The sequence below is a fragment of the Odocoileus virginianus genome, chromosome 12 (assembly GCF_023699985.2).
Source record: "Odocoileus virginianus isolate 20LAN1187 ecotype Illinois chromosome 12, Ovbor_1.2, whole genome shotgun sequence".
NCBI classification, from domain to species: Eukaryota; Metazoa; Chordata; class Mammalia; order Artiodactyla; family Cervidae; genus Odocoileus; species Odocoileus virginianus.
In genome coordinates, this window is record NC_069685.1 from 5,667,990 (window position 1) to 5,681,783 (window position 13,794).

Genomic DNA, 13,794 nt, shown 5'->3' on the forward strand with positions numbered 1-13,794 from the left:
CATGCCCATCACCAAATTTTAAATGGTCAGAATGTTGAACTATAGTTGTGATTAGGTCAGAGGTCAGCCAACTTTTTCTGTAAATATCCAGACAGTAAATCTTTTAAGCTTTGTGGTCATATGGTCTCTGTTAGAATCTCTCAACACTGCCTCTGTAGGGCAAAAGCAGCCATAGACAATAGATTAATGAGTGTAGCTGTGCCTCAATAAAACTTTATTTATGAACACTGAAATTTGAGTTTCACATAATTTTCATGTGACATGAAATAGGATTCTTCTTTTGATTTTTTCAGGAAGCAAACATCATTATTAGCTCATGGGTAATATAAAAACAGGTGGTGATATTTCATTGTGTATATGTACCACAACTTTCTTATCCATTCACCTGCCGATGGACATCTAGGTTGCTTCCACGTCCTAGCTTTTGTAAACAGTGCTGCGATGAACATTGGGGTACACTCATCTCTTCAATTCTGGTTTTCTCAGTGTGTATGCCCAGAGTGGTATCGCTAGGTCGTATGACACATCTATTTTCAGTTTTTTAAGGAATAATGTAGACGAAACTGGAGCCTATTATACAGAGTGAAGTAAGTCAGAAAGAAAAACACCAATACAATATATTAATGCATACATATGGAATTTAGAAAGATGGTAATGATGACTCTATATGCGAGACAGCAAAAGAGACACAGATGTAAAGAACAGACTTCTGGACTCTGTGGGAGAAGGCGAGGGTGGGATGATCTGAGAGAATAGCACTGAAACATGTATATTACCATATGTGAAATAGATGACCAGTCCAAGTTTGATGCATGAGACAGGGCTCTCAAAGCTGGTGCTCTGGGACAACCCAGAAGGATGGGGTGGGGAGGGAAGAGGGAGGGGGTTCAGGATGGGGGACACATGTACACCTATGGCTGACCCATGTCACTGTATGGCAAATACCACAATATTGTAAAGTAATTAGCCTCCAATTTAAAAAATTAATTAATTTTAATTAAAAAAAAAACAGATGGCGAGCTAGCAGACCATAGTTTCTAACCCCACTCAAGGTGAACTGGGGATGAAATTGTTTTCTTTTTTTTAGAAATAGGAAGCAACACTTTTTTATTAAACAGATCAAGTTATAACATACTTATAAAACTTACATACACCTGAAACTAATACAACATTATAAATCAGCTAAATTTCAAGAAATATTAAAAAACTGAGCACAGGTTTTAACACTTAAGAGACTTTATGTGGTAAATACCATGGCATTCATATGTTCAATATTTACTTGAACATTTGATGTGAGTAGTATTAATAGTTTTACTGATGTATACATGCTTTTTAAATTATACATTTTAAATTAGTGCATTTTCTAGTTTTTCTTCACTTTTAACTTTTATATGAGTATAGTTGACTAACAATGTTGTGATTGTTTCAGGTGTATAGCAAAGTGATTCAGTTATAATATACATGTATCTATTCTTTTTCAAATTCTTTCCCATTTAGAAAGTTAAAGAACATTCATGTTATATTTAACATGTTATATATATGTATCATATGTATAACATTGAGCAGAGTTCCCTGTGTTACACAATAAGTCTTTGTTGGTTATCCATTTTATATAGCAGTATGTACATGTCAATCCCAACTCCCTAACTATCCCTATCTCATCCCTCCCACCTTGGGGATGAAATCCTCGAGATGTTTTCACTTTTATCGACGCCCAAAGCCCATGCTTTGCCGTATCTTGCATACTTCAAGTCCAAATTCTTTCAATTCATGCTATACATTCTTTTTTTTAATTTTTATTGGAAAAGAATTGATTTTAAATGTTGTGTCAGTTTCTGCCATACAGCAAAGTGAGTCAGTTTACACATATGCATACACCCTCTCTTTTTTAGATTATTTTCCCATACATGCCATTACAAAGCCCTGAGTAGTGTTCCCTGCGATGCACAGTAGGTTCTTATTAGCGATCTATTTTATATACAGTAGTGTGTGTGCATACATCCTATACGTTCATTTAAATGAATGATGTGCAAGACTCCCCTGGTGGTCCAGCGGCCAAGAGTTCCTACTGCCAGTGCAGGAAACCTAGGCTGATCCCTGGTCAGGGAACTAGATCCTGAATCCCACAATGAAGATCGAAGATCCCGCATGCCACAACTAATAATAAAAGAAGGCTGCAGCTGTGTGTTTTGACCTTTAATGTTCTTCCAGGGACACATGCAGACTAGGCCCTCATTTATGTTTAAAAAGGGAAACTCTATACACATGTATGTCTCCATATGCAAAGACTTCATGAAGGATACACCAGGAATTTGTAACAGTAGTCACCTCCATTGAAGGCAATTAGACAACAAGGGACCAGAGTGCGCAGGCAGAAGATAGTGGAGGGGTAAAACAGGGAGATCGCCAGCCTCCCCACAAATACACCCAAAACTCATCAAGGTATGGAACAGCTCCTACACAGCAAGCCCTGGGCCACAGCAGAAGACCCCAGGCCTCCAGGGGGACAGGAGAGAGGATAGAGACATAAAAAGGGAAAAGACTGAGAACTTCTGGACGGGAGCTTGTGCCCTGAGGGGCGGAAGGCGCCCTGAAACAGGAGGAGCTCCTGCGCACAGGGGAAGCTCCCTGGCAGGCGGGCCCAGTGGGGAGCTATGGGGGCTCGGAAAACCAGGCAAAGTAGGGAATTAGAGGGCAGGAAACAGAGAAAGTTGCACTTCTCAGCCCGTGAACAGCTTGCAGACTATGGCCCCCACCAGATGGGGGGCTCAGGGGACTGAGAGAAGCCCATAGAGACCCCCACGGCACAGCGGGCTGGCTGGGGTCACCAAGAGTGGGGAGGCATACAAACCTCTCCAGGCAGACAACCCTCGCGGCGCAGGGGGCAGGTCTGGGGCTGAAAGAACACACACGCCTCGCAGAGGGCAGGCGAGATGAAACAATCCCGCAACACAGAGGGAGGGCCCTGGGGGGCTGAGGGAAGCCCCCACAAGGCTCCGAGGTGCAGAGGGCACGGGCGGGGAGCCAAGAAAAGAGCCACAGAAGCCCCTGCCTCGCAAGCTTCGGCCGGCAGTGAAAGGCAGGCCCGGCCACAGAAGCACCGGAAATGATCCCAGGGACAAGCGGGGCGCTGCTGGCAGTGAAGGGATGCTGAGAGGGCCACTCTGAAGCGGCTGCAGAAATAGACATGTCTAACACTGCCAAAGCTCGAAGGACTGCCCAAAGACATACTGAACCCACAGATGCCCCCAAAACCTACTGCTGGACCCCACACTGCCCCTTCAGAGAGAGGAGATCCAGTTCCATCAGCCAGGAGAGGGGCGCAAGCTCCCCAACCAGGAAAACATCCCACGACACTAACCCAACCCCATCCTCAGGAGCAGACTCTACAACCAAGAAGAACTGCAATCTTGAGAACTTTTTTTTTCTTATAAATCACACTGTTTAGTCCCCCTACATATTTCTACCTTCACATTAGCCTTTTGCAGTGCTATAGGACTTTTCTCTTTGTTTTTCTTGTTAGAAAAAATTCATTCTAAGATTTTCTTCTTTTTTTTGTTACTTTTTCACCCATTTTTTGTGTGTGTCTAATTTTTCTGATTTTGCTTTTGATATATTCAACTGCTTTTCTTATAGTTCTTTACTGGTTGTAGCTATTCCTGAATATATATAAATCTTTTCCACATATGTCTCTTTATCTTTGCTTCTCTATTTTTCCTTTTCTCTCTTTTTCTAACCCTCTTTTCCACTCCCTCTTCTCTTTTCCTCCCTTCTCCTCTTTCTCGCTCTCTCTTTTTCTCATTGCTTCTTTTTCTTCACTCTTTCTCCACCGAGTAGGTTAAACTGTTGAGCTCTCTGCTCTATCCACCAGTTGGCACTGCTCACGCTCAGCTGTCCAGATTGAGCATTAGCTAGCTCTGCTTTTAATTGGTCAATATCAATTTTGGTTTCCCCTGTTCACCAAGTCAATTTCCTGTATCTTGTCTTTAGGATACTTTGGTTATAACTGTGTGTGTGGAAGTGTGTGTATATGTCCCATTATTTCTGTAATTACCTGCTTGGTCTGCTTGATCTCCTCCCACTGGAACACAGGCACAAGTCACCCCTAACAAGAAACCAACACAAACCACTCAACCCACCTTTTCCTCCAAGGGCAAAAACCAAAAGGAAGAAGGAATACAACCCTAGAAGCCTGCAAAAAGGAGACCTCAAGTGGAGCAAGTTAGAAAAAAAAAATGAAAAGACAGAGAAATACAGCACAAATGAAAGGTGGAAAAAATCACAAGACCAAGCAAATGAAGAAGAAATAAGCAATCTATCTGAAACAGAATTCAGAATAATGATAGCAAAGTTGCTTTGAAGACTTGAAAATAGAATGGAGAAAATGCAAGAAACATTTAACACAGTTAATACAATCACCATGGAAATAGGAGAAATAAATAATAAGCAAACAGATATGAAAAACACAATTAAAATACTGAAATTTAAAATACTCTAGAAGGAAACAATAGCAGAATAACTGAGGTAGAGGAACAGATACATGAGCTGGAAGATAGAATGGTGGAAATGACTGCTAAAGAGAAGAATAAAGGGAAAAGAATGAAAAGAATTGAGGATGGCCTCAGAGACCATTGGGACCATATTAAACACACCAGCATCAGAGTTATAGGGGTCCCAGAGGAAGAATAAAAAAAGAAACGTACTGAGAAAATTTGTTAAGGAATTATATTTGAAAACTTCCCCAACATGGGAAAGGAAATAGCCAAATCCAAGAAGCACCTTACAGAATAAACCCGAGGAAAAACACATCAAGACACATATTAATCAAGCTAACAGAGATTAAGCACAAAGAAAAAATATCAAAAGTATCTAGGGAAAAGCAACAAGTCACATACAAGGGCAAACTCATACAATTAAGAGCGGAACTTCCAGCAGAAACTCTGCAGGCCAGAAGGGAATGGCAGAATATATTTAAAGTACTGAAAGATAAAAATCTACCACCATGATTACTATACTCAGCAAAGATCACATTCAAAATTGATGGAGAAATCAAAATCTTTATAGGCAAGCAAAAGTTCAAAGAATTTAGCACCACCAAACCAGTCTTACAACAAATACTAAAAGGATTCTCATAGCCAGTAAAAACAAAAGAAAGGAAAGACCTACAAAAAAAAACCTAAAATGATCAAGAAAATGCCAATAGGAAAATATATATCAATAATTACCTTAAATGTAATTGAACTAAATACACCAACCAAAAGAACAGACTGATTGAACGGATACAAAAACAAGACACATATATATGCTGCCTACAAGATATGTACTTCAGACCTAGAGACACATACAGACTGAAAAGAAAAGGATGGAAAAAGATATTCCATGCAAATGGAAACCAAAAGAAAGCTGAGTGGCAATCCTTATTTCAGACAAAATAGACTTTAAAGAATATTATAAGAGACAAAGAAGGACAATACATAATGATTGACCAAGGGATCAACCCAAGAAGACATAACAACTGTAAATATTTATGCACCCAACAATGGAACACCTCAATACATAAGGTAAACACTAACAGGCGTAAGAAGGGAAATTGATAGCACCACAATAATAGTAGGTGACTTTAACACCCCGCTGACACCAATGGACAGATCATCAAAACTGAGGATCAATAAGGAAACACAAACATTAAATGAAACATTAGATCAAATGGACCTAATTGATATCTTCAGGACTTTTCATCCAAATGCAGAAAAATACACTTTCTTCTTGATTGCACATGGAGCATTCTCCCAGATAGACCACATCCTGGGCCACAAATCAAGCCTCAGTAAATTTAAGAAAATTGAAGTCATATCAAGTATCTTCTCTGACCACAACACTATGAGATTAGATATCAACTACAGGGGAAAAAAACACACACTCATGGAAATTAAACAATACGTTGCTAAATAATGAGACATTACTGAAGAAATAAGAACAGAAATCAAGAGATTCCTAGAAACAAAGGACAATGAAAACACAGCAACCCAAAACCCATGGGATTCCGCAAAAGCAGTTCTAAGAGTGAAGTTTATAGCAGTACAATCCTACCTCAAGAAACAAGAAAAGCATTGAGTAGACAACCTAACTCTACATCTGAAGCAGCTAGGGAAAAAAAGAACAATGACAACAACAACAACAAAAAACCCCAAAGTCAGCAGAAGGAAACAAATCATAAAGATCAGAGCAGAAAGAAATGAAGGAAATAAGAGCAAAGATTAATAAAACTAAAAGATGGTTCTTTGACAAGATAAACAAAATTGACAAAACACTAGCCATTCTCATCTAGAAAAAAGGGAGAAAATCAAATCAACAAAATTAGAAATGAAAAAGGAGAGGTTACAACAGACAACACAGAAATACAAAGGATCATAAGAGAATAATATGAGCAACTTTATGCTAATAAAATGGATAACCTAGAAGAAATGGACAGATTCTTAGGAAAGTTCAACCTCCCGAGACTAAACCAGGAAGAAATAGAAATTATGAACAAGGCAATTACAAACATTGAAATTGAAACTGTGATCAAAATTCGCCCAAAAAGCAAAAGCCCAGGGCCAGATGGTTTCACAGGGGAATTCTATCAAACATTTAGAGAAGAGTTAATGCCTATTTTTCTGGAACTCTTTCAAAAAATTGCAGAGGAAGAAGTACTTCCAAACTCATTCTACAAGGCTACAATCACCCTGATACCAAAACCAAACAAAGACAGTACAAAAAAAGAAAATTACAGGTGATGATTATCACTGATGACATAGATACAAAAATCCTCAACAAAATTCTAGCAAACAGAATTCAACAGCACATTAAAAAGCTCACACACCATGATCAAGTCGGGTTTATACCAGGGACGCAAGAATTCTTCAATATACACAAATCAACCAATGTGATACACCATACTAGCAAATTAATACAGTGTAGTATGTGATATACCACATTAACAAAGATAAAAACCATATGCTCATCTCAATAGATGCAGAAAAAGCCTTTGACAAAATTCAGCATCCATTTATGATAAAAATGCTTCAAAAAATGGGCATAGAAGAAACCTACCTCAACATAGTAAAGACCATATATGATAAGCCCACAGCAAACATTATTCTCAATGGTGAAAAACTAAAAGCATTTTCTCTAAGATTGGGAACAAGACAAGGGTATCCACTCCCACTGTTATTATTCAAAATCATTTTGGAAGTCCTAGCTATGGCAATTAGAGAAGAAAAAGAGATAAAAGGAATCCAGATCAGAAAAGAAGTAAAACTCTCACTGTTAGCAGATAACTTGATACCATACATAGAAAACCCAAAGGAAACTATCAGAAAATTACTAGAGATAATCAGTGAATTCAGCAAAGTAGTGGGATACAAAGTCAATATACAGAAATCACTTAAATCAGAAAAAGAAATTAAGGAATCAATCCCATTCACCACTGCAACAAAAAGAATAAAATATCTAGGAATAAATCTACCTGAGTAGACAAAAGAACTGTATACAGAAAATTACAAGAAATCAAAGATGACATAAACAGATGGAGAGATATTCCATGCTCCTGGATAGGAAGAATCAATATGGTAAAAATAACTATACTACCAAATACAACCTACAGATACAATGTGATCCCTACCAAATTACCAATGGCATTTTCACAGAACCAGAACAAAAAATTTCACAATTAATATGGAAACACAAAAGACCCTCAATAGGTACCATTACACACCAGTCAGGATGGCTGCTATCCAAAAGTCTACAAGCAATAAATGCTGGAGAGGGTGTGGAGAAAAGGGAACCCTCTTACACTGTTGGTGGGAATGCAAACTAGTACAGCCTCTATGGAGAACAGTGTTGAGATTTCTTTAAAAACTGGAAATAGAACTGCCATTATGACCCAGCAATCCCACTTCTGGGCATACACACCAAGGAAACCAGATCTGAAAGAGACACGTGCACCCCAATGTTCATCGCAGCACCGTTTATAATAGCCAGGACACAGAAGCAACCTAGATGCCCATCAGCAGACGAATGGATAAGGAAGCTGTGGTACATATACACCATGGAATCTTACTCGGCCATTACAGAGAATTCATCTGAATCAGGTCTAATGAGATGGATGAAAGTGGAGCCCGTTATACAGACTGAAGTAAGCCGGAAAGATAAAGACCATTACAGGACACTAACACATATATACGGAATTTAGAAAGATGGCAACGATAACCCTATATGCAAAACAGAAAAAGAGACAGATGTACAGAACAGACTTTTGGACTCTGTGGGAGAAGGCGAGGGTGGGATGTTTCAAGAGAACAGCATCGAAACATGTATATTATCTAGGGTGAAACAGATCACCAGCCCAGGTTGGATGCATGAGACAAGAGCTCGGGCCTGGTGCACTGGGAAGACCCAGAGGGATCGGGTGGAGAGGGAGGTGGGAGGGGGGATCGGGATGGGGAATACATGTAAATCCATGGCTGATTCATGTCAATGTATGACAAAAACCACTGCAATGATGTAAAGTAATTAGCCTCCAACTAATAAAAATAAATGGGAAAAAAAAAAAAAAAAGACCCTCAATAGCCAAAGCAGTCTTGAGAAAGAATGCAGCTAGAGGAATCAACCTTCCTGACTTCAGACTATACTATAAGGCTACAGTCATCAAGATAGTATGCTGCTGCTGCTGCTGCTAAGTTGCTTCAGTCGTGTCTGACTCTGTGACCCCATAGACAGCAGCCCACCAGGCTCCCCCGTCCCTGGGATTCTCCAGACAAGAACACTGGAGTGGGTTGCCATTTCCTTCTCCACAAGACAATATGGTACTGGCACAAAAACAGAAATATAGACCAATGGAACAAGAAAGCCCGGAGATAAACCCATGTACCTACGGGTAGCTTATTTTTTGACAAAGGAGACAAAATATACAATGGGGAAAAGATATCTTCTTCAATAAGTGGTGCTGGAAAAACTGGATAGCTACGTACAAAAGAATGAAATTAGAACACTTTCTAATGCCATACACAAAGATAAATTCAAAGTGAATTAAAGACCTAAATATAAGACCAGAAATTATAAATCTCTTAGAGGAAAACATAGGCAGAACACTCAGTGACATAAATCAAAGCAAGATCTTCTATGACCCACCTCCAGAGTAATGGAAATAAAAACAAAAATAAGTTAAGTGTGACCTAATTAAACTTAAAAGCTTTTGCACAGCAAAGGAAACTACAAACAAGGTGAAAAGACAACTCTCAGAATGGGAGATAATAATAACAGAGGAAACAACTGACAAAGAATTAATTTCCAAAATATACAAGCAGCTCACACAACTCAACATCAGAAAAACAAACAATCCAATCAAAGAGTGGGAAACAAACCTAAACAGACATTTCTTCAAAGAAGGCATACAGATGGCTAACAAAGACATGAAAAGATGCTCAATATCACTCATTATCAGAGAAATGCAAATCAAAACTACAATGAGATACCACCTTACACCAGTCAGAATGGCCATCATCAAAAAGTCTACAAACAATAAATGCTGGAGAGGGTGTGGAGAAAAGGGAACCTTCTTGCATTTCTGGTGGGAATGTAAATTGATGCAGCCGCTATGGAAAACGGTATGGTGGTTTAATCACTAAGTTGTCTCCAACTCTTGTGACCCCATGGACAGTGGAGCCTGATAGGCTACAGTCCATGCGATTTTCCAGACAAGAATACTGGAGTGGGTTGCCATTTCCTTCTCCAGTGAATCTTTCCAACCCAGGAATTGAACCCAGGTCTCCTGCATTGTAGGTGGATTCTTTACCAACTGAGCTACAAGGGAAGCTTTGCATGTAATAATAGGCAAATTGGCAACTATGATTCAGGGTCTGCAGAGGTGAAAAACCCCAAGACACGTGTCTCCCTGCAAAGGTCAGGGTCCCGGGAGCTCGCCTATACCCAGATCCTGACTAGACAAACTCACTCTGGGGCAGATTTCTCCTTCAGCACCACGAGGATCTGGTTCGCAGGCATAACTTTGGAGGAGCTCTCTCTAACGCTGGTGTCAACAGCATCCCTCTCATCCCCGAGGTCAGCTCTGGATTCTTGCTGCTTGGACACGATGCTGCCTTCCTTCTTCAAAGCCTGGAGGTAAAGTTCCAGGAGCTGCCTGGACTGACAGGCTTTCTCCCTCTGGTCAAGCCCCTGCTGGAGGGTGCTCTGGAACCCCTGGACTGCCACATGACTTCGACCGAGTTTCTGAGCCAGCTCCGAACACGGCACATCAATGAGCATCTGGAGCAGCTCCTCGGACAGCAGGATGATGCTGGATAGGTCTTCCCTCCGCTGCCTGGCCACGTTTTTCCACTTCAAGCCTGCCCCTATCTGTTCCATCTCTTTTGAAGGACTCTTGGGTAATCCAAGCTGTCCCTGCATCTGAATTGTGTACCCACTTCTCATTCCCAGCCAAGCCACAAACTTAGTATTGGCAGGAAGACACAGGAAGTAATCATCATCACCCACCGTGGCGCCATCCTTTGCCAGGACCAGAGTGACAGGTGCCAGGGACTTATCAATGGCCAGAATGTCACAAGCCTTGTTCCTCAGCTCCTTGAGGCAAGAGGCCACCATGCCATGCTTTTCCCAGCTGGTGCTGTGGCTCAGCAGACACTGCTTTAGAGCCCAGATCTCTCTGGTTTCCGGAGCTGCAGGACCGCTGGCCACCTCCATCCTCTTCATGGGGGGGCCAGACATACATGGAGAAGTCAGGGAGGCTGGGGCGTGGGAGTCCTCCCCAACTCCATCCCCCATGGCATGCCGGGAAATGGAGATTCTTTAAAAACTAGGAATAAAATCACCATATGACCCAGAAATCTCACTACTGGGATATACCCTGAGGAAACCAAAACCAAAAAAGAGTTTTTGGGGGGAAAACATGTATCCCACTGTTCACTGCAGCACTATTTACAATAGCTAGGACATGGAAGCAACCTAGATGTCCATCCACAGATGGAGGGGTAAAGAAGCTGTGGTGCATATATACAGTGGAATATTACTCAGCCATGCAAAAGGGATGCATTTGAGTCAGTTCTCACGAGGTGGATGAACATAGAGCCTGTTATACAGAGTGAAGCAAGTCAGAAAGAGAAATATAAATATCATATACTGACACATATATGGAATCTAGAAAGATGGTACTGATGAATTTATTCTCAGGGCAGCAATGGAGAAACAGACATAGAGAACAGACCTAAGGACGTCAGGGCAGCAATGGAGAAACAGACATAGAGAACAGACCTAAGGATGTGCGGGAAGGGGAGAAGGGAGAGAGTGGGATGTATGGAGAGAATAGCATGGAAATTTATAATACCATATGTAAAATAGATAGTTTACTGCATGATTCAGGGAACTCAACCAGGGTCTCTGTGACACTCTAGTAGGGTGGGATGGGAAGGGAGATGGAAGGGAGTTTCAGGAGGGAGGGGACACGGCTGATTCTTGTCAATGTATGACAGAAAACCACAAAATTTTGTAAATCAAATATCCTTCAATTAAAGAAATAAAAGTGGCAAAAAAAAATTTTTTTTTAAGAGTGAGCAGGTGACTTAATTTTCACTGTATACCATTTTGTACCTTTTGGCTTTTGCACCATTTAATTGAACCTACTTTTCTTTTTTTTTTTTTAAGTTTTTATACAATTTTAAAGGTTATTTTGCATTTACAGTTATTACAAAATATTGACTGTATTCCCCATGTTGTACAATACACCCTTGAGCCTATCTTACACCCACTAGTTTTTACTCCCCACTGCCCTACCCCTATGGTGGTAACCAGCAGTTTGTTCTCTATATCTGAGTCTGCTGCTTTTTTGTCATATTCATTAGTTTGTTGTATTTTCTAGATACCACATATAAATGATATCATACAGTATTTGTCTTTCTCTGATTTATTTCACTTAGTATAATACCCTCCAAGTTCATGCATGTTGCTGCAAACGGCAACATCTTATTTTTTATGGCTGGTTAGTATTCAAATGAACCTAGTTTTTAAATAATACATTAATTTTGTTTTGATTTTAAATGCCAAAAGCAATGACTAGAGGGATTCTGAAGCTAGTACTTAATATCCTTCAAATTAAAAGGAGCCCAGAGCAAGAGTCCAAATTTGGCCCAAATGATTCAAATTTGAATCCTCTTAAATTCATTTTCATCGTCACTGGTCATTTGTTCTGCATCCCAGCTTTACATCGCCTGCTGATCTGGAGATCTGAATTTATGTTGTTCTACTTATTGCAATCTGTAGATGAACTGAGAGAGATTCAATGACTCCCAGAGCTCCTTTGATCAACTAGAGGCCCTCCTATAAAATGTGCCTGGAAAGGAAGGGAGAGAGGGAGGGAGGGAGGGAGAGAGTATGCCTCAGAGACCACAGTGGGGCCCTCAAAGCGGGGAGCAGTTACTGCCTGAACCTTCATGAACAAGTTGCCAACCCCTGGTTTTGGAACAACCGAAAGGGTAAATAACAACTTGGAGGTCCGGGCCCTGAAAGAAATCAGATAACAAATTGAGAGGGTCATCGGTTAGCTGAAGTGAAGTGAAGTGCAAGTCGCTCAGCTGCTTCTGACTCTTTGTGACCCCATGGACTCCATGGAATTCTCCAGGCCAGAATAATGGAGTGGGTAGCCTTTCCCTTCTCTAGAGGATCTTCCCAACCCAGGGTTTGAACCCAGGTCTCCCACATTGCAGGCAGATTCTTTACCAGCTGAGCCACAAGGGAAGTCCAAGAATACTGGAGTGGGTAGCCTCTCCATTCTCCAGCAGGTCTGCCCGACCCAGGAATCAAACTTGGGTCTCCTGCATTGCAGGTGGATTCTTTACCAACTGAGCTATCAGGGAAGCTTGCCAGTTTGCTATTTTTACAATAATGCCACATAACAAACCATCCCAAATCTCCATGGCTGACACAGCAGTAGCGTGGTTTGCCCATCTATGGGTGAGCCAGGCTCAGCTGCGGCCACTCTGCTAGTCTTGGCTGGACCCACTTGTGCATCTGTGGGGTGGGGCATGGGCTGAGCCCACACAGGCAAGGCTAGGCTAGGGCCGTCGCTCCACGCTGCAGGTCTGGATCGGCACTGCTCTTTCCCCTTCCTTAGACCAGGGGGCTAGCAGGATATGCTCTTCTCATGGCAGTGCCAGAGCCCGAAAGTGAGTGGAAATGTGCAAGCAGCTCTTAGGAGCCTCCACTGGGAACTCACGCGTCGTCATGTACTTCCCTGGCCCTGCCGTGGGTCACAGCCAAGCAGCAGGGCGCTAGTCCCCTCCCTTAGAGGGGCTGCCTCGTCTGGTGGGAAGGATGGGAACAGGGAAGGGGAGAACTGGGGCCAGTGATGCAAACCGAGACTCGCTTCACTTCGAACTGAGCCCCAGCATGTGCCAGGCACTCCTCTGTGCCGGGATCTGTCAGCACACGAGACTGGCTTTCCCTGCGCCCCAGCCATCCAGGAGCTTAATTCTAGTGGGATATGGAAGGGATTTCACATTCAACGCTACCTCCTTCTTGTCTGTTTTGTGTTCTTTCACTAGGGATGAGCCCACTGGCACGTTTGCTCCCCGAGGCCAGGAATCATCTCTGCTTGGGCAGCTTTGTCCCCCAGCACCCAGGACTGGGCTTGAAGCGAGGCAAATGCTCACAAATAAATGAGGGAGGAAGGGAAGCATTTTCTCTCTCTCTGTTCTGGGAATCACTGAATCTCTGTCAGTTCATCCACGGATTGCAAGGACTGAA

General features: G+C 41.7%; 1 pseudogene; it reads right to left on the bottom strand.

Moving 5' to 3' along the window:
• Positions 1-9,943: 9,943 nt before the first annotated feature.
• Positions 9,944-10,740, bottom strand: LOC110143687 (DNA fragmentation factor subunit alpha pseudogene; annotated as a pseudogene).
• Positions 10,741-13,794: the final 3,054 nt, after the last annotated feature.